Source organism: Lygodium microphyllum, chromosome 4 (genome assembly GCF_053477565.2).
Source record: "Lygodium microphyllum isolate KBCC chromosome 4, Lygodium_microphyllum_v1.1.10, whole genome shotgun sequence".
NCBI lineage: Eukaryota > Viridiplantae > Streptophyta > Polypodiopsida > Schizaeales > Lygodiaceae > Lygodium > Lygodium microphyllum.
This window is the reverse complement of record NC_141138.1, coordinates 68,981,102-69,000,490: the sequence shown is the minus strand read 5'-3', so window position 1 is coordinate 69,000,490 and position 19,389 is coordinate 68,981,102.

The window sequence follows — 19,389 nt, the reverse complement described above, 5'->3', positions numbered from 1 at the left end:
TAGCACAATGCCGCGATGGATATTCAAAGTGTTACTACGTGCTCAAGGGTATTACGCAGGTAACCCATGGATTTGGGTACCAAAACCCCTTGCTAAACCACCTCCATCCAACTTAAGGCCAGATTGTGTCAAAAGAGAAGAAGCGTAGGAGGAACTCTAAACAAAAAACCAAGTCTTGAGGCAAGAAACCAAACATGACTATTCGAAAGGTAGATTTGCCTAACAAGCGAATGTCAGGTATAACCATCGAGTGTGCACAAAGACCTCCAGTGCCAAAGGAGCCTTTGATTTTCCAAGAGGATAATGAGTTCTACATGCACAATGCTGCTCATGATAAGACTAATTGCTCAACAAAGCAAATGGCAGAATCATCTAATCCATGAGCAACTCTTTCAGCCACTACCAAGTCCACCTAGGAGTCCCAAATCTCCTACACCCTCTTTCCATAAATGGAGATAGGAAGCACACCAGTAGTTGTCAAGTGTAGCTGCTCAATCCTAATCTTGACCTCCATCTAAGCTTCCACATGTCCAAGAGGTGGGACATGACACCACCCATAGCTCTTGGCCCAAGGATATGCATGTGCAATCTATTGTGACTAGATCAATTGAGGCTCGATCTGCATAAGTGAATGCTCAAAGGGAAACAAAAGACACAACCACTTTTGATCTACTTAAGGACTTGACACCGTAGTCTACCAATAGTGGCCAGTCCAATAAACTAGCTGCTACTACTTCCAATCAGGAATCACAACAATCACAGCCTTTGGCCATGACGATGCCTCTTGCAAAACATGTCCTTAACAATTCACATGTGCAAGAGGTGTCGCAACCAACATCCTTGACAATGTCTTTAGCGCTATTGAAGCACGTGGAGCCTAGTCTTGAGGAGAAATATCTCAAAGATTTGGCCAAGTAGATGGTGTATCTGACCAATGAACTAGAGATGAAGTGCCTGATGAAGCTTGATCACAAGCTGACAGCCATTACATGTGCATACATCCATGTGGACATGGTAAGGCCAACACTAGAGCACACAAAGCTCATAGCTGAACCCCTGACTTGGGATGAGCAACAACATGTTTTCTCTCGCTATGAAGCTATTTCTAAGAAAGTCATCAAGGACATCCCAAAGGCCACAACTAGAGAATTGCATTTGATACCGTCACTCTATATTGCCAAATGTGAGTCAAACAGGGAAAAGCTTGAAGCAATCAAGTGAAATGGGAAAGGACAATGCAACTTTGTGTAGGAATGGTATTCCAATCAAAGTTTGGCAGCCAAAATTGGCCACCGACTAATGACACTCGCTGAGTAAAGGAAATCCCTTTGGATAGCAATACATGATCTCACGTACGTTGCTCCAACCTCATTATGAGTGTTGGTAGTGGTCCATGAGGTCCATCTTCCTGCCACTGTCCAAAAAAATCCCTTGTACGATAAACTACTTCTAGAAGAAGATTTACACGTCACTAGTAGGCTAGAAGTAGGGAGCACGGTTCTTGATGCTAGCACATATGTCTTCTACCTCACTCAAGACCCTGCAATCCTAGATCTCTATGCTTCCCATCAATACAATCCTGACTTCTTCAATTGGTTCTATCCAAGCCTACATGCCAAGAATCCTAAATTGTCTCTTGATTCTACACTAGAGTCACCCAAACCTCCCGAGCAAGAGAAAAACAATACTAAACACAACACGTGCACCAATAAGAAGCAATGGAGGCATGTTCCAACGATGGGTAAGGATAAGAGCCTAGAGCAAATGCTGGACCACCAGGAGCAACTTCCAATGCAATCAGATGAGGAGCTAAACACAAGATAATTAACTAAAGAGCTAGACTCTCCAAGAAGAGAGGCAATTGTACCCTCACAACCACACGAGGTTGTTCAACAGGCCGTAGCTAGGTCTCGTGAGGACACACTACAGAAAGAGAATGCTGAGGCCCAACCAAGCACATCAACATCTGACCTAGTTCAGGGTCCTGAGTCCATAAAGGATACACCACCAATGCCCAAGAAAAAGAGGAAAAAATTGCGAAAACAACGCAAGTTGCTAGTACCTGTAGATACCAAGAAGATTGAGACCAAGAGCATTGAAGAGCTGAGGAATAAAGCATCGAGTCCATCCACCAAACGGTGAAACCTCAGACACATTCGTGTATTCTAAAAAATCAAAGAAACCATTGCCATCAATGGTTTCTTGCAACACTCAATTCACCAACAACAGAACTCGCATTGACCAATCAAGAGTGGATGCAACAATGTCACTACAAGGTGACAAGACTATACTAGTCACATCCGAGGAGAACCATGACACAATAGCAGCAAAGCCTCAGGAGAAACATGAAAACCCTGAGGATATAAGAAATTCTAGCATTGACCAATATTTCTTATCTAGGCCCCCCAGCTATGCTAAAGCCTAGAGAGACTCCTAGAACCTTACATGAAATAGCAACCGAGCAAGCGTTCATAGAACACAAAAGTTTCAAAGAGTGCTTGATTGAGTTGGATGGTAAACTCAAATTATTTGCACATATCTACGTCCTTGCAGACATGGGCACATTCCCTAGGGAGAAACTTGAAGAATACTTGCCATATCCTCTATCATGGGAAGAGCAAGAATATCTTAACGACCACTATGACACGCTCCTACATAAGCATATTCGACTCATCTCTAACAAAGAGGCCGACAAACTACACTTAATTGTGACATTCAACGAAGCGCTTCACAAACCAAATCTCTTAGAGATAGAGCAACTATAGCGATAATCAGAGGTTCAAAGTCAATTTGAAAATATTGCATTGAAAACTGCATCGCAATAGCGGAATTGGGAGCCGAGATTATGACATTTTCAGAGGAGCGATTGGGGTCTTAACGAGATCCAACCTATGTGGCACCAACTTCCTTTCGAGTAGTGGCTGCCATTTGGGGTATGGACTTAGCCGAAACTAGCCAAGAGAACTCTTTGGTTGATAATACTCTCACTGAGGAAGAGCTATATGTTGCAAGTAGACTTGGACAAGGTACTATGCTACTCGATGTTGCAAAATATCTGTTATTATTGAGTAGGCTACCACGAGTACTGGATGCATATGCCACACTCCAGTACAATCATAAGTTCTACAATTGGTTTTTATCCTCTTCACGAGGTGACATGGATTCATAAAACAAACACACACCAGCAATGATAGTCAAGAGTAGGAAAAAAAGTTTGGGTTTGACAGGCTGAGCTCATTAGGTCCCCCTCTCACCACACATCTAGAAGTTGTGTGACAACTCTTGCCTCTAAGTGGAGAGCATGTAGCCCTCATTGCTGCCATGGGAAGGCCTGGCCAACACCTTTGAGGGTGTAAATAGGGCTTTGTCCCCTCCTTTTGGGTACAAGCTCTAGTCCATTCCATCACAACTAGTCCACGCAACTTGGCATAAGCAAATATCTGCTACTGGCTGGAATCACTCCACATTTAAGGCACGATGAATATTATCACAAGGGCCATCCCTCTACAACAAATACTCCATGCCTCGCCTCACCCCTCCTCATCATATACACTTGATAATCCGCTGTTGAATCGCTTTCATGCGAGTAGCTCTGTCTTGCCTCAGGGCCTAACCCTTGGTTCACATTTTGTAGGTTCCTCAATAGTAACTCGTCATGGAGCACCCCATGCCGTTGGCCTGCAGCAAGGAAGCTCTCCTTCGCAGAAGGTAGCACACGGCTCAAGCTCCACCACCACTAGAACGCTACGTGACCACCCTAAAGAGGTACTTTTTGAGACGAGGCCAAAAGCGGAACCACCTAGGATGCAAGATGAAACCAAGAAGAGGTAGGCTCAAGGAAACACCCGGAGGGTAGCAATCCCTGACGTGCAGGCCCTTCCTAGACGATCGGGCACCAGATGCTCAAAAGAGGAAAATGAAGATAAAATCAAGAATGAAATTTTTGAATTGTTTCAGAGCATTTTTTATACAGAAACGGCCAAGGACTGCACCATTTTGGTTCCAGCAAATGTCTCCCCAGCCTTGCATAATAGGAGCTCACCACCACCAATGCCCCCTAGTCGTCTAGTTATCCAAACTCACCTCACCTCATACAAATAGAATAGCCCCTGTTTTGTATAAAATGCTTACCAAGTGTTATCTAGCCATAACTTTTTATCTTTAGATGGTTAAAAGGGACAGGTTCCCCAACTGTGCAAACTTTCCTTACCTACTTCTAATATATTTCATGTCTTTAATAAAAAAGATAATCAAGCACCGGTGATATGCATCGAAGTCAAGACCATAGGATTTAGATAACTAATGTCTTTTTGCGTTGCACCTACTCATTATGATTGAAGCATATGACTTGCATGTACTCTCACGAGTTGTCAAGTGAATGCAAGATGACATAGGTCTTTATACAAAAGTGTTCAATGTCCAAGTCACCACAAGACCACCAACCCAAGAAAGAGCCATGACGGAAATACCATTGCTGAAAGAGAAAATCACCCCTACAAATAAACCATTTTTCATAGCCTTTGGATCTCAACAATTCTTAGTCCAAATGAAAGGCTGATATCCTCAATATATTACATTGGTTGTATTCATTTTATCCAAAAAAATGTGAAAAAAGAAAAAGAGAGGAATCAACAAAAGAGAAAACAAAAAGAAAATAAAAGATCATAAAAGAAAGAAAAAAAAAACACTCACAATCACAAGACAACACCTAGGGATCCTCAAATTAGGTACGTCCAGTTACCTTAGTCGGCTGGCTCAGTCCCTACTTCCCTGGCCCTTTACACATCCCCCACAATGGTTAAGGGCACAACAAGGGTGGGACATACCTGGGGAGCTTATCTCGCCTATGGTTAGACTTGTCACCTATGGGTAGACTTGTCACCTTGAACTATTTGCACAATTCTTTTTTGCACTCCATCTCATAGTACCATTGCAATCAATAGCGGTAAGCAAGGCACAAAATACCATGGAAAGTACACCGTACTCTTCAAAAAATACAAGTAGCCACCAACTACCAAAAGCTAAGGCATTAATGAGCTCAATTATGCTACATCATGTTGTCAAAATCGCAAATGACATCTCAAGAAGCCTTCATGTGTACTTCTCCTCAATATCAACAATTTTTTTCACCCCATTGAAACCTTGTTTCATCCACACATTACTATGAGGAATATCTAAGTATACACGTGCACTCACATAATATTTGCACCACAATCTATGCACAGTTTGGGTCCTCAAGTGCCAGACATTACTCTTGGCTTTCCTAGAGTTGTCACCGAAAATAATCAAACTACGTCTTGTGCACATAATCAAAAGATTAGCACTAACCCAAAGGGAGAGACCATATCAATGGTTTTCAATTGCAAGTATTAAAGACTCCAACGAAAGTACCACAAGCTCCTCATCAACACTCAACTCTGAACTCTTGTCATTTATCATCATGCAAGCCCACCAAAGAGTCTTCATGTGCAGAATCTACAAAAACTAATACCGGTGCCACCCACCATCAGTGCAATTCCCAACAAAGAATAGCCCTATCACCAACTCCAACAACCCTACCACCAGCCACCCATGCCAACAACGTGCCTGCAATGGCCTTCATCTACACCACTACCAAAACTCCTCCAAGCCAAACCATAGATGCCCTTTTCACCGAGGTCTTGGGTGCATGCCAAAGCCTGCTACATACGACGGTGAGTGCCATGGGATTGGCACTTGTCTAGGAGGGAGATAATGTTAGCTCTCAAATGAACAAGGTGGAAAATTTGGAAAATCTAAAGTAGATGACAAGGCCAAGGCAAAAGTGAAACAGAAGACGAAGGCGTGCCATGAATAATTTGGAAACACAAGGAGTGTAAAAAAGTCCTAAATCAAGGAAAAAGGTGCACAAGAAAAAGTGCATGTCAACACTTTTGTAAAAGAGTGCAAAGCACACCATGATTTATTTTAAGAGCACCTAAACCTCTCTCTTCCTCCATAATTTTTTCAATCTTGACTTGTTTCAATAATAGTCCTCTCCATCCCTACTTATAGTCCAAGACTCCACAAGAGCAATATTCTTTTAGATTGAGCAACTAGTAGTATTCTTTCAATTTTTTTTTTCCATTTCGGATGTTTAATAACCTCGTGCAATTTGTAAAGGTAGATGGGCAGTAGGAAGGAAGCTAAGAAGATAGGAGGAAAATGGGAAAAAGGGCCACAGTCGCCCATGTAAAAAAGGGGATAAGGGGATGACCAACTAAAAGGAATTTAGGGTTTTTTATATAAAGTTGAAAAGTGAATGAGAAGCTCATTCTTGTGTGTGGCCAAAAGTAGCTCTCTTCTTCTTCTTTTTCTTCTTCTTGTTCTTCTTGTTCTTCTTCTTTTTGCTTGCTTTCTTGAGCTTGTTCTTGAGAGAGGGAGTGTGAAAGTGTGAGGGAGTGAGTGTGTGAGGGTGAGGAGTAATGCAAAATTTACAGCAAAAGCCCCCCTAGCACCCACATCTCCTACTATCCAAGGCTATCCCTAGGGACAGACCTTTTGCTACAGAGCCGATCTAAGCCTCTCGAAGTGATAACCATGATCCTCTTGGAGTAGGGTCTCATAGTTAGCTTGGGGGTAGTCTATCGTGATCTTTTCCTTTTATCTTGGTTGTCAATGTTTTTAATTAGAGATCTAGTTTCTAGCAAAAATAAACAATCCTTTGAAAAACATATGTCGATGATGCAATGACAATCATACAATCATACATCTCATAGCTTCACATAGCCAAGGTAGATCGTTAACCCAAGGTAACCTTACATTCTAACGAGGATTCATCTTCCCATAAAGAGGTTTTGAGTATAAATATTTCAATGTTGTTAAGCAAGACACAAATTTTCCATTTAGGGCTAACTTATCCAACATAAGTGAATTGCCTTTAGTTATTACTTAGAAAAATATTGCGACAATAACTTTATGAAATGATTTATAAGATTCTTTAAATATACTTTCACTTTTTAAGCAATAATCAACTCCTAAGCATTATTGTATTTGACAATAAATATATCGAGTTATTTTACTAATCTTGAGTGCACATAAATTCATTTACTCAATTCGTGCAATAACCTTCTATAATTATTTCAATCATGATCTTATGAATTACAGTCTCGATTCATCTAACTACAAATCATAAATAGCAGATAATAGTTTATGTGTATATTAATATGCTCTCTAGATGAAACTGTCAATTTGTGTAATTGTAAAATATGAAACCTAATATTTTATGTATTTAATTCATATATGGATGCTGTCTGTCCAATCTAGCACATAGCTCTTGTAACATTTGATGAAAAAGCAAACATTTTATGTAAAAATTTGGCATAAATCTTATTATTTTATATGGTGATATGAAAATAATAATCTATTTTTGAAACTTGAAAAACCTAGTTTTGTGCGATGACATTGGAAATTTTGTCTTTGCTCACACTTGTGTTTGCCACACCCAATGTTCAGTTGGTAGTGGGAACTCTAGCAATCTCGAGCACTCCTATATCTCTAGAAAAACCCATTCTTTGACCGGTTGCGATGGTTCTCATGGTCTTTCCACCTCTTCGCTTTGGAGCCATCATCCACAAGCATGTTTGAGAAATAGAAAAGGCAAAATGAATTCGAGATAGGAGAGCATGAGAGAAGATGGCTTAGTCCAAGACCATGAGAGGGGGGGTTTGAGCTAACTCTTTCTCTCTCTAACTCTCTTTCTAACTCTCTCCCTTGCAACCTTTTGCGGTAACTCCATCTCTCTCTCTCTCTCTCTCTCTCTCTCTCTCTCTCTCTCTCTCTCTCTCTCTCTCTAGCTTCCTTTTGTAGCCTCTTGAGGTCTCCTTTGGCCTTTAAACTCAATAGAGGGCATGCCTTTTTATAAGCAGAAGGGAGTGCAGCCTACCTCTCCCTTCCCCTCTTATTCTTCCCTCTTTTAGGCAAATAAATCTCCTCCACTCAGAGTGGGGAGCTTCTTTCTCTCTTTCTTTTCTTTATTTTATTATTTTATTTAGTAGAAGGCAGGTGTCGTGAGCCTATCAATGCTTGTTTTGGAGGTTAAAGGAGATATTTAAGGCAAAGAAGATTTTGATGATCGTGATGAAGAAGAAGATGAAAATTATGATGGCGATGATGAGGACGACAACGACGAAGGAGATGATGATATTGATGATGATGATGATGATGATGATGATGATGATGATGATGATGATGATGATAAGGATGATGACTAGGAGGGGGAGTGGCCTTCTTTTCAGCAGCTCTTAGTTTGACACCCGCCCCCCTTATCTCTTTTAATTAGCTTGTTTTTTTAGTTTTTAATTGTTAGTTTTTAGTTGGTTAATGGTTAGTTTTTAGACTTGGTTAGTATTTAGTTAGTAATTCTACTAACTTACTAACTTACCTAACTCTTAACTAACTAATGTATAAGATAACTTAACTAACTAGCTAACCTTACTAATTTATGATTAACTAACTTTTATAAATTTCATGGAAATATTGCATCCTCTCCTTCCCTTAGGGAAATCAAGATGTCCTCATCTGAAGAGAAACCATGGGTATTGTTGATAAAGAACATTCTCATCTATCCATGTATCATCTTCTTTAGGATAATCCTTACACTGGACAAGATATTCTCTAAGAGTTCTACTTCTCAATTTTCTCTCCCTTACATCAGTTACTTTGTTAGGTTGTAGCTTAAGGAATCCTTGGTTAGGTATTACAACTTATTGATAATCAAGGATATGGTTAGGGTTAGCTACGTATGCTTTGAATAAGCTAACATGAAATACATTGTAAATTTTTAAATTCTCAAGGAGTTGTATCTTGTAAGAACTTGGTTCTAAGAACTTGAGAATCTTGTCAGGTCCACAATATCTTGGACTTAGCTTCTTAAAAATCTCGTGAAGACAAAGAACTCTTCTTTGGATGGACATGGACGAAGACCATGTCTCCTTCTTTGTAGATTCGTTCTTGCCTTTTAAGATCAGTATATGCATTTTTTCGGTCCTTGGAAGCTTGAATATATTTTGTGTTAATCTTGATTTGATCATCCATTTCTTCTAACATTTTTCTTGAAGCTTCTACCCTTAGAGTAGGATCAGAAAAATTAAGTGTCATATGCCAATCTTGACCATATAGGGCTTGAAATGGAGTCATCCAAATACTTCAATGAGGAGGCATTATGAGCAAATTTCACTAAGGATATATACTGAATCCATCTTTTAGATTCCTTGCTACAATATGCATGTAGGATATCCTCAATCACTTGATTAGCTTATTCTGTCTTCCCATCAATTTGTGGATGATAAAGCAGTGTTGAAACAAAGTTGGGTTCGAATGGCTTCAAATAAACTCTTCTAGAAATGTGATGTTAAAAGAGAATCACGATCACTAATGTTGGGAGGTCATGCTCAATCACCAAGACCCATGGATTTCTTATTGTTCAAGTGTTTCAAGCCAAGAACTAATAGCTATCTCTCACATAGACAACACGCTATCCCTCTCTATGAGTGTAGTGAGCTTATCTCAATGCTTGATTGAGTACTGTCCTTCAAGTACATCGGTAGCTCCATGATTTGTGATGTGAGCTGAAACAACCTCGAGCCTCCCCATCCTCCATAGCCATGTGTAAAAAAAGAGAAGAGAAGAGAAAAGAAGAGAAGAAGAGAGGAGGTGATGGAGATATTTTTCTCTTTGATCCCTCACCCTCCCACACTCACTCCCTCACACTTTCACACTCCTTCTCTCAAGACACACAAATAAACAAGAAGGAGAGAGAAAGAGAAGAAGAGGAGTCCACTTTGACACACACCAAAGAATGAGCTTCTCATTCACTTTTTGAGTTTATATAAAAAACCATTATCCCTTTGGGCACCCATCCCGTTTCTTACATGACCGGCCATTATGTTAAGATTCTCTTTTCCCATTCCCTTCTAGTTGCCCTTTCTCTTTACCAATGCCCGTATACTCTTTACAATTTGTACAAGAGGGATCCTGGTGCTGTTTTACAAAATTTTATGTGTGCTTTGCATTTAATAATGTGCTTTTGCCTTCGGATTAGCTTTTGAGACCACCCTTTCACATTTGGCCATTTCTCTTTCTACTTCTTCCTTTGTGTCCACATTTGGAGTTTTCTTGGACTTCTTTGGAATTCTTTTTCTCCATTTCAAACCGAGGCTAACATTACCCCCCTCCTAGATGAGTACCAATCCCATGGCACTTATGTGTATGTATGTTGATGAGGGTTCGATGATGTGAAGGGTAGTTGGTGAGTTGATTATGATGGGGCCTCATGGGGATTAGTCATTGCAGAGAAGATGATCAAAATGTTGAGGTGGTAAAGGCAGATAATGGTTGGAGTGGATGACATGACCTCCGAAGTTGGTGGTTTACCACCTTTGTCTATACTTGAAAATAAAAGAAGTGTGGTACCTAGGGGTAGTGTCTACCTTGGCACATGGTGAATTGTGCTTGTGCTAGTAGAACTAGGAGCTGGGTCAAACCTGTTGAGATGTTTGCAATCACACCTACTTCAATATCTTTGGAAGGAGCAGTGAGGGTTGAGGACAAGAATCCCATAAGCATAGTAGGAGGATGTGCTACCTAGGCTTTGCTATAAAGCATTGTACTTGCTTGTCATTTTCATATGAGATGAATACAATGTAATTGTCAATATTATACAAAAGAATGTGTTTATGAGTCCAAGTTTCAATCTTGAAACCTAATTCACTTGTGTAATAATTCAAGTCCTTGTCTTTGTCCATGTCAACATAATCTTAATCTTCATCTTTCATCCATCGTAGTATCTATCATGCTCTAGATCCCGCATCTTTTCACTTGGTATCAAAGCGGCTCAGCATGTGTTAGTTCCATTCCACTCTTTTCTTAGCTCATTTTGAGTGCTAAACCCCATCTGCAACTTCATTTGCATTCCTGTGAAGCATGGCAACCATAGCCAGTAGCACCCTATCAGCTTGAAGCCTTCATATCTCTCTCCACAGGTCAAATCTCTCTCAATTTCACTATGGAGAAGTGTTTCTCTACTTCTAGAGCTCCTCTTTGACACCTCAATCATTGAAATTGGGAAAGTATAGCTTTAGCATTGCATCTTTGTAGAGTTGCTGTCATACTTGTGTCTGAGAGTTCTTCTATGAACTTACTCTGCACATCAAGGCACCCCTAGCCACCACAACAAACCACAAGATTAGTGCTCCACAAACCCAACATTATGGATTTTGTAGATTACTGTTCCAAAGTGCGCCTGGTTTGTTCATGCTGTTGTTGCATCTCCCACAGGGCACGATTCTAGCCATCTCCATAAGGAAATGATAGCCCACATAGTAGGCTTCTATTAGCTACAAGGGCTTGTGATAATTCCCTTCCTGATGATCACACAAAGCAAAAGAATATCCACCTCTAAAAAACCCTAATCCTTCCACCATAGCCAAAGTTGAATAAGTTTCATTTCTCATTTCATGTGCTTATCTTTGCTAGTTGAAAGGCTCAAATGACCCCTTACAACTCTCATCTACTCAATGCAACTGATTAATCAATAAGGAGCACTACAAGGAGTTGAGCTTATAGCAACGGCAAGGCAGCGGGTGTCGCTATGAGCGTCGCTTTTGCGACGCAAATAGTGACGGTCCACAGGGAAAAAAAGTGGGCCGAAATAGAGCGTGACTTTATTTCGCGTTTTTGCGTTTTGTGTTTTGAGAGCGAGAGCGAGGGAGAGAGCGACCGTCGTGAGAGAAGGAGAGGAAGAAGACTTGCCGCCACCGCAGCTGCCACCATTGTTCGCGAAGGAGAGGAGGAGCCTTCATTGCAAAGAGGGGCCCCCCCACACTCGCCATGTCTCATCGTTGAGTCTCCATCTCTCCTTCTTTTGCTTGTTTAAGGTTTAAATCACTTTCTCTTTTGCTTGTTTAGGACAGGAAATGAGAGAGAAAGAGAGGAAGAGAGAAAGAGAAAGAGAAAGAGAAAGAGAGGGAGAGGGAGAGGGAGAGGGAGGGGGAGGAAATGAGAGGGAGAGAAAGATAAAGAGAGGGAGAGGGAGAGGGAGAGTGCATTCTCTCTCTCCCTCTCCGTTTTGCTTTTGGAGAGTGTTAGGATATATTGTGAGTGGGAGAGGAAATAAGAAAGAAAGAGAGGGAAAGGGAGAGGGAGGGAGGGAGAGAAAGAGAGAGAGGGAGGGAGAAAGAGAAAGAGAAAGAGAAAGAGAGGGAGAGGGAGAGCGAGAGGGAGGGGGAGGAAATGAGAGAGGGAGAGAAAGAGAAAGAGGGAGAGGGAGAGGGAGAGGGAGAGGGAGAGGGAGGGAGAGTGCATTCTCTCTCTCCCTCTCCCTTTTGCTTTTGGAGAGTGTTAGGATATATTGTGAGAGGGAGAGGAAATGAGAGAGAAAGAGAGGGAGAGAAAGAGAAAGAGAAAGAGATGTATACTCAAATGGATAGCTTTATGGAGATGTATGTCTACTCAAATGGATAGCTTTTGTCTACTCAAGATGTAGTCCACCTGTGTGTGTATATATTGGAAAAATAACATATCCATGATTATGGTAATGGTATGCACTTCACTTTTTTTATGGATACCATTACATCGACTCCTTAAGAGGGCTACAAATTGGTCATATACTTTATAAAGTCTAATTAGGAGATTTAAGATGCACGATAATAGACTTATCGATAATGGTATGCAATGTGCTTTGCCATGGGCTACGTACATTGGTGACTCTTTAAGATGGCTTAAAATTGGTCATATCCTTCATAATGTCCAAGTAGGGGATCTAATTGTGATATACATAATTCCTTGTTTTTGTATTAACTTTATAGGCATAACAAATTAGTAATCATGCCAGCTAGTCAATGGAAGGACTAAAAGAAAATGATACCCTAGCTAATGGTCATTATGGTACTTTATCAAAATGAACCCAAAAGTATTGCTATAGAAGAAGAATCCCTTAACAAATTTTATAACTATAGTTGATAAATTTCATAGATGGCATTAATTTTTATACATGGACCTAGGACAAAAAAACCACATTACTAAGATGGTTTTTGCTGAGATTGATTTATTATTAGACTAAGAGATCCTCAATGATGCTCATAAATTTTGTTGACTAAGATTACTTATACTCAAAGACCTCTAGTGCAGTTGTATAAGTAATCCTAGTAGAGCCCCTCTAAGATACTCAAAGTACATAACCTAGAGACCGTAGCTAGGTATATAAGGTATAATGGTCATACAATAAGACACCTCAATAATTGACTGATCACCACTAAATCCCAAAGAAGAATCGTGTTCCATCCCCTTCAACTCTATATTCACCTCGTGAAGAACTTCATTAATCATAGCATCCTTATCACCAATCTTTTTGTTGCAATGATGAAGTAACATATTCATCACTTTTCCTTTTAGCATCTAAGGCATTATCCAATCTTTTAGTCAAGTCCAAACATTTAGTCTTCAACTCATGAACTTTATGAACCAATGATTTTTTTTAAAACAATAATGAATAATTATCTACCGAGACAAACAAATCCTTGAGCATGATATATGGCCAAGATATAACATCAATCAATCTCTCAACTACTATGTCCCATGCATTCTTTACATCAATCAGTAAAGCATTTCTTATATCTTGAAGTTTAGATTTCAACACCATGGATGCATCAATATCAACCTCGATGTTTTACAAAATTTGCTTCTCAATCTCTTGTAGAGGCTAAAACCTCTCAAGCAAGAGCTTATGGTCAACTTGGAACTTGACATACATGGAAGAGCTATCCATTTGAGCCTCGTTTTTCCAAATTGTATTACAAGTCATTAAATTGTTTGTTGTAATGTAGATAAGATGGAAAACGAAGAAGGTCTTGTTGTTCAAGATTGCGACGCGTATCTTAATCAGCGTGTCCCATGTCCTTCCTCTCAATGCAAGTTGGCAATTAGATGAAAACGCCGATTGTCTATAGAACACGTACGACGATTTGGCGAGTTTCAATCTGAGATCATTGATTAGGCGATTGCGGATTTTCAGCAAACGGTAATTTGAAGTTAATATCAATCATGCATTGTACTCGCAAGCTAATTTAAAACCATATACAATAAGATTGGGTCTTGCTGGCAAACTTTCTATCCAGGGAGGTGATGTCTCGTCCCAATGGGGAGTGCACCCTTTGCGATCAATTAGAAGAGTTCGTGGGCGTGCAATGAATGGAGTGCAGGAGCCAATCCACCACTCGCAAGGCCAATCTATATCGTCAATGCCAGAGGAGACATACAATCTCTTAGACCTACCTACAATCTTGGAGCCTAAGATGGAGGCAATGATCAATGCATTGATTCCCATGGATGCCGAGACTTTTAATCTCCTTAGAGAAGAAGCATCCATACCATTATATGATGGGTGCCGAGTATCTCGGTTGAAGACACTGCTTGCACTCTTAAGTGTGCAAGCAAAATACGGGTGGAGCGATACGAGTGTGATCGAGTTATTCAAGTACCTTGCACATAGGCTTCATTGATTTTTTTTTGACACTATTATTACAAACATTTGTGTTTTTTCAAGGTGTTTTATGATTTTTTTCAGATTATTGAAATATCATATATTACCACCTGCAAATACCATGCCTGAGTCTCGTGATGATGCACGACATGTTTTACGGAAGCTTGGCATGGACTACAATAACATCCATGCATGTATCAACGATTGCATACTGTTTCGAGGAGAATACGAGACTATGGAGACATTTCCAAAGTGTGGTGCTCACAGGTATCGACAGGACTTGCAAGGACAAACCATCCCTCAAAAAGTTCTCAGACACTTTCCTCTCATCCCCCACATAAACCTCATGTTTCATATGTCCGGCATGGCGAGCTTGACAACGTGGCATGTGTAGAATAGGTCCACGGATGGAGTTCAATGAATATCAGCAGATTCCCGCGCATGGAGCCACATTGACTCTACCTTCCCAGGCTTTGTGCGAGAGCCAAGGAATCTTCGGCTCGGTCTCGCAATGGATGGCGTGAACCCATTCGGTCTACGCTCAACTTCTTACAATGTGTGGCCTATAGTCCTTGTCAACTACAACATCCCTCCATGGCTTTCTACGAAGAAAGGACATCTCATCCTTAGCTTGCTTGTCCTAGGCCGCTACAAAGTAAAAAATATGGACGTGTATCTTTGTCCATTAGTCGATGAGCTTAAGATTTTGTGGGAGGAGGGGGTCACTGTGCAAGATATAAGCAGGCGCGATGGTCGGCGGTCAGCCAATATTCGAGCCATTCTCAGGTGGACGATATATGACTTTCCGAGATTGGGAGAGTGCTCAGGTGAGCAGGCATCCATTCTCATTGGTAATATCTATATTTTATCTCATTCAATCAAGTATTCACTAGGTCATGGTGTTGGAATAGGTCTGGTTACCCCAGGTTATCATGCATGTCCATTGTTCAGGCCACAGTTATACTCCCGAAGGTCACAAACCATGAAGAAGATGGTATATCAAGGACATGCCACTTTCTTGCTGGAGGATCATGAACTCAAGGAAGGTTTCCTTAGACGACCTCCAACACATATGAATGCCGCAAGCTCGAAATGGTCCACGTGGAATCACATCCAAATGAAATGCGACGGTTCTTAGTTTTCTACGAGTTGCCATATTGGACTCACTTACAGGTCAACCACTTGTTGGATCCCATGCATATTTTCAAGAATGTGGGCCGCTTGCTATGGGGCCACATCACAGGAAAGAGAGACACTATAGGGGCACGAATGGATTTGAAGGAGGTAGGTAAGATGGAGGCGCTTTGGCCGCAGTCGAGTGCTAATGGTCGTGTGCAGCTTCCTAGCGCTCCTTGGGTTTTGTTCACTAAAGAAGAGCGCATTGTGAAGCAAGTAATCAAGTCTATCTGCACTCCGACGGGTATGATGCGTTCTCTGAGGTCCACATTTTCTAAAGACGACCAATTGTCGAGGCTAAAATCCCATGATTGGCATAAGATATATCAGGTTTGTGCTACGAATGGATTGTAATTACTGTGGGTATTTTGCAATTTGGAAAGTGACCATTATTCATAATGCTTTCTCATTTGTGGCAGTTTGTCCTACCGATCGCGATCGCAGGATGCCTTACTCCAGAAATTCGTAGGGCCATTTACAAGTTGTTGACTTTGGTGCAATGAATCTCACAAAAAGAGATTAAGACGTCCTCTATTGAATCCGTGAGGCGGGGAGCAGTGGAGACAGTCTGTCTCTTTGAGAAATACCTGCCCACTAGCATGCTCACGATACAAATCTAGCTTCTTGTGCATCTTGTGGACAAAGTGGAGATTGCTGGACCTATCCATATGCGATGGATGTTCTTCTTGGAGCGCTTCATGAAAACCCTGAAAGGCTTTGTGCAACAAAGAGCTCGGCTAGAAGGTAGCATGGCCAAAGTTTGGTTGGTGTCAGAGGCGTTAGTGCATATTTCACAATGGCTACCAACGGTGGAACTAGACAATGAAATGCTATGGATGGTGAAGGATGATGATAGACTGACTGGAGATGTGGTGGTTGGAAATGGGGTAGAAAAAAGAATGGATGCTTCAATGGAAGAGAAGGTGAATTGCTTTTGTATGTTGCACCATGCCTCCATGGAGACGTGGCTCGCCAAGTACCAGATTGCAAGGCAAGATCAAGAGGAAGCGCGAGCTGAATTCCGATGTAGTACGTGTCATCGACTGATTCGATATCCGAAAGGCATGGAGGAGATGCTGTGGTTTATGTCAACGCGATGGTTGCATGGAGCCTTGACCGCAGCATCTCGCGAAGGGACAGAGGTCTCAATGGAGGAGTGGGAATTCTCGAGGGGATGTAGTCCAAAGGTGATGAGGGGTTTAGAATCTGTAATATCTAAATTTTATATGCGACATCTAATTTGAGTGTTTCAATGTACAGTACAAAATATATAGTGTAGCTGGTCATGCGGACAGCATTTTCGCGTAGAGCATATTGACAAAATGAGCTCCACAATGGACTGTGGTGTTATGGCAAGGTTCGAGCAAGAGAGCCGACAACGAGCAACAGATCCAAACATAGTTGTGGATGAGATGGAGTATTTTCGAAATTTGCAAAGTATTATTACAGTGGATTACCATAGCTTCTCCATGATACTATTCAATGTGTAGTGGTTCAAAGTGGTACTTGGAGGAGCTGGAGCAACAGTTTAACGAGGTCCATCTGGATTTCTCGAAATAGATTCCAAAAAAAAAGGACAGATTTGCGCAACACCTTTGTGTTGCCGGCCCATTGTGAACAGGTGCATGGAGTCATTTGCTTACTAATTATATTACGACATGATTTATGTCACAATGGTTTGAACTCTCTTGTACCTATTTGTGAACATGTAATCTTCTATCGAGACCCCCAACAACCTCGATGGTGGTATGTTATACCTTCAACTCCCTGAAGTGCGAGAGTATATGATCAAAGCAATGTTCCGAGCATAGATGAAGATAATATGCAAATAGAGGGATCGATATTGTAAGGGGTGGAGGCCGTCGAAAGCTTGGAGCCAACATCGGCTAACAATGATGGAAATATAGGAGTCCAAGAATTTTTTGAGAGCAAGGCAGACTCATTCTTTTGTGGTGACATGTCTATCGACCTTCCAGTGTATGCGGAGTTGTATCAGGAGACTAACATGGGACCATAGGATACTTTATACTTGGAGCATCCACTTACTCAATTCGTTGACCAATCTCTTATAAAGGTACATAAGATATGCATTTTAAGAGAGATTTTTTAAAATGATTTATATTATTATTCTTTGTATGATTTAAATTGAATATTCTAACATCATTTTCTATATGTGCAGGTGATATTTTCAGGATGAGTTGAGGGATGAGCGATGAGGAGTTGTAGGACATCTTCGCACGCATGTCTCTAGACCAGCTCACGAGATTCAGAGAGATGGCAGACCAGGAGCTGTCTTGTTCTTCGTCAGGGCGCTCTGCTAGATCTGCTTCAACAAGATCCGATGCTTCAGCTTCGAGCAGACAATCTCGACGCTCACAACTTGGGCCAGAGGGAGGGAGTGCATCGGGATCAGGGTTATGCTGTTGTGGAGACACGGATGTGGTGTCTCCATCTCATCGTTCAGCTGGAGCTACGTCACCTCCAAGATTTGTCACACCTGTGCAGATGTCTACTCCAGTTACTCCGGCTTTTGCGCAGCCGTCAATAGCAGGTGACACCCCTTTGGGTGCCACTCTGAGAGAGATTACCCCTACAGGTACACCGGATGTAGAGGGGTCTCCTGGATATGCCCAAGAGTGTGGACGCAGATGGGAGAGGACCCATCTTAGGCAAACTCCTAGGGGTTATGGATATCTGGTCGATAGTAGGTTAGGAGCCATCATCATGAATGATGAGGGGAGGAGGGTGATGGCTCGCATGAGAGAGTTGTGCCAACAAGTTTTTCAGCACAACATCCTGGATCATTGGAAGAACATACCGGGGGGAGCAAGGACTACATAGTAGCATCCTTGCACGAGGAGTTTCCGGTCCAGCCGTAGCAGATAGATTCTCTGCGGGCTTGATGATGGATTGCATGTGTGCATACATGTCACACAAACGATCCGACGCACGCAAGGCAATCAAGAGTGGGGCTGCAAAGCCTGAGTGGTTAGATGCAGATGACTGGCGCCAACTGAGGGAGGAGGCTACAGATTCTCTAGGACATTGGAGTGAGCAGTGCGAGGCGGCGAGGGCACGACTCGAGGCTGGAGTGGTCCATCATCTTGGGAGTGGTGGCCACAGGACATATTTGGAGGAATTTATAAGTTTTTCTTTTGTTTTGCTTGTTTGTTTTTTTGAAATATTCTTTGTACTGACAATCATGTTTCTAATAGTTAGCATTTTGTTTTCTTTACAACACTCCATTACAAATCACGATCCGATAGGCCTTGAGACTCGATATGCAGAGAGGCACGGTCTCAATGCATTGATTGACCGATTGTATAGACGGGGCGGCCCTGTAAGTCACTCATCCTTCTGGTCCATAGTTACCATGAGATATTTGAATGTATTATTTTTTTTCTTTTTCTACAGAGTCCGTTTGATGCTCCTTTGCGGCGGATGGAGCTTTCAGGGGACGAGGATTTGTAGCTCGCCCTGGGATCCTTGGAGCTCATACACCTTTATTTTTTAGTCGCTTGATCTATGTAGACATTTTCTATGTATTAGTGATATCCTATCATGATTGTACCAATCTCTTTTTATGCGATCATGTATTTATTTCATGTATCAGTTTTATGATTTCAGTATACATTCTTTTTTCTTGCAAGTGCTTTGTATACAGTAGTGTAGAAACTATTTTGTATGGCTCTCATATAGCACACATTGCTATATGT